The 3,366-nt window shown below is 39.7% G+C and overlaps 1 pseudogene; it reads left to right on the top strand.

Moving 5' to 3' along the window:
* The first annotated feature begins 1,179 nt into the window (after positions 1 to 1,179).
* Positions 1,180 to 1,392, top strand: LOC115840734 (large ribosomal subunit protein eL38 pseudogene; annotated as a pseudogene).
* The last annotated feature ends 1,974 nt before the right edge of the window (positions 1,393 to 3,366 follow it).

Below are 3,366 nucleotides of genomic sequence, written 5' to 3'. Positions count from 1 at the left end.
AGTTGCGGCTAGGGCATGCTGGGACTGCAGTCTGCACACTGTTCTGTGTCTTTCCAACATGTGATGACACCTCCCACAGTACTAAATTTTTTCGGATATGATTAGTCTTTACAGTCTTCCTCAAGCAGCATGACTGCCTCCTTACACTTCAAAGAGACATTAAGAGACCCTAAGAGTGCAAACCATAAAAAGGAATTGATAATGCTATAATTTAGAAGTTTGTCACCAAAAAAAGATACTATAAACAAAAGATAATGTACAAATGAGAAACCATTAGCATTGGACATAACTGAAAAAGGACTAGTCTCCTGAATATATAAAGAGCTCCTTTAACTCAAAAAGAAAATGATAACAGAAAAAAAAGTATGAAGAAGCAATTCATTGACCAAGAAACCCAAATAAAAAATAGATGAATAAAAAGATGCTCAGCCACACTGGAAATGAGGAAGATGTAAATTAAAACAACAATGAGATAGCATGAAATTGACAGAAGAAAAAGTCTGACACTACCAAGTACAAGTAATGTTGCAGAGCTATGGGAACTGTCATATACTGCTGCTAAGAGTTTAAATTGGTGCAATGACTTTGGACAACTACTGACAATATCTAGTAAAGTTTTTAAAAGCTCATATCCTGTAAGTCAGCAACTTTCCCCTAAATCTGTGTTTCTCAACAAGGAGAGGAGTAGTTCACCTATCCAGGGGGTATTTGGCAATGTCTGGAGACATTTTTAGCTGTCACATCTGGGGTTGCAAAGGCAAGGGAGGAGGGAGGGGCTACTACTGCAATGTAGCGCATAGAGGCTAGAGATACTGTTAAACTTCCTACAAAGCACAGATTATCCTTATGCCCAAAGAATTATCTGGTTCAAAATTTCAGCAGTGCTGAGGTTGGGAATGATGGCCCCCAAAAGACTTGTCTACCTGGAATCTGTGAATGTGACTTTATTTGGGAAAAGGGTCTTTGCATGTGAAGTTAAGGATCTCAAAATGAGATCTTGGATTATCTAGATGGATCCAAAATCCAATGACAAGTGTCCTTATAAGAAGACAAGGCACAGGTCTCTCAGGCCCTATGTGGGGAGTGGGAGGTAATCCGTGGTAATCCACGGCCGGGCGATATCTGGGGACCCCGGGCCTGGATGGAAAGTTCCAGCCGCGCTCTCCGCGCCTTGTCACCATGCCTCGCAAAATTGAGGAAATCAAGGACTTTCTGCTCACAGCCAGGCGAAAGGACGCCAAGTCGGTCAAGATAAAGAAAAATAAGGATAATATGAAGTTTAAAGTTTGATGCAGCAGATACCTTTACACCTCGGTCATCACAGACAAAGAGAAGGCAGAGAAGCTGAAGCAATCCCTGCCCCCAGGTTTGGCAGGGAAGGAGCTGAAATGAATCACGCACACTGACTTGAACAGTATTAAAATTTTTTAAATTCTCAAAAAAAAGAAGAGGAGGCACAGACAGAAGAGGAGAGACACAGAGGAGATGGCCACGTAAGGACAGAGGCAGAGATTGGAGTAAGCATCCCCAGGCTGAGTGCCAACAGTCAACAGAAGATGGGACAGGCAAGAAACGAAATCTCCCCTAGAGCTTCTGGAGGAAGTGACTGACACCTTGATATGGGGCTTCTGCCCTGCATAAATGTAAGAGGAAAAAATCTGTTGTTCTAAGCCACCCAGTTTTTAGTAATTTGCTGTGGTAGCCTGGACACTAGATATACACTCAAGGGAAACACTTGCATATGTTTGGGAGGAGAAAGGTACAAGGTTGTAATTGAAGTTCATTATAGCAAAAAAAAAAAAAAAAAAAAGAATTGAAACAACCTAAATTTTTCTCAAGAGGAAAATTGAAAAATGTTTTGAAGTATATTCACTTAATGTTCTACAGCAGTTAAAGAAAAAAAAAGAACAAATTGGAACTGCATATATCAGAATGTGTTAATTTCACAGTATAATACTGAGAGAGTAAAAGCCAGTTCAGAAGGATATATAAGGTATGATACCATTTATATAAAGTTTTTAAATCTACAAAGCAATATTCTATAATATTTATGGCTATCTAAATCTGTGGCAAAAGTATAATAATGTCGGTGATAAACACTGGTCCCCCAGTAGTGAGTACTCCTGCTATGGATATGGAGGAAAAAGAGAGACAAGGGGTGTACAGGAAGCTCCTCTTTGCATCTGAAATATTTAACATCTGTACTTAAATAGTCTGATGAAGATCTGGCATGATATTAAGATCTGATAAAGCTGGGTTTTGCCATCTTGTACTAGTGTCCATTCTTCTGTATTTTAAATCATTTATGAGAAAATTAACTAGTCAAGGTTTATAAGACATGGAAATGTATGCCATGTAAAATAAATCAGAATGATGCTTACAGGTGTCAGCCTAGTAATGAAGAGACAGTGAAGTGACGAGGAAACAGGATACAGGTGGGGCGTTGGATTCAACACAGAGGTGGAGCCCTAATGAGCTGGGCAATCAGAGCACAGATGCATCCCTTTTGAAAGCTTTCTTCAGGGAGTCGCCTCTTTTCCTCCCCACCTGTCTCTCTTCTGGTTCTTTTATTATTTGATTTCAGTTGAGACCATCCTCCCTAGTTTTTCTTTGGTTCAAAATTACATCTAGGATAGTGGTAAATGAGAGGGGGAAATGAGGATGGAGAGACCTCAGTCCTTGTTGTTTTGATCATCAAGAGCCAACCAGGAGATTTGCATCAGTGAGTTATACTGTCCTAACCATACATTTCAAATTTGGAGGAATTGCAGCTGTGATGTTTTCCAAGGGACTTCTAAGCACAACAGCAGAACTGTCTTATTAGTGCTTCTGGGTCCTGGCTCTGGGGTTCCTCCAGGAAGGCAGGGCCAGCTGAGCAACACAGATGAAATTTGTGAGCCTAGTTGAGCTTGTGAATATGTACAAAGTCCAACTCCAGTTTGTGATTATGAACTTAGTCAAAGTACACCAAATCAAGAGTTAGGGAAGGTATCTGAGAGGAAAAAACTAATAATAAAACACTATGGTGCTGGCATGTGGGGACCACTAGTAGTTTGGAGATGTTTTGGGAAGAAGAAAATATCCTGATTGTTGAACAGTCTAAAATGCCTAGGCTCCTTCCTTTCATGTTGTCCCTCATGACAAAGACTGGATTTTGATAACAATGACTGGCTTGAAATAATTAGGAAGAAAGCACTATTTCTTTGTACCAAATAAAAAAAAATTATAAACTGAACCGCTTCACTCATGAATTTTTATATTAGATGAGGCACTTCCAAATGCAGGATGGACATACAGTGCTATTCTAAGAAAAAAAAAAAACACCCTGTAGTTCCAATTTTGCAGCTCATTATCTTTCTTTGTTCA

This window comes from Globicephala melas, chromosome 3 (assembly GCF_963455315.2).
Source record: "Globicephala melas chromosome 3, mGloMel1.2, whole genome shotgun sequence".
In the NCBI taxonomy this organism is placed as follows: Eukaryota; Metazoa; Chordata; class Mammalia; order Artiodactyla; family Delphinidae; genus Globicephala; species Globicephala melas.
This window is presented reverse-complemented; position numbering and strand designations above follow the sequence as displayed.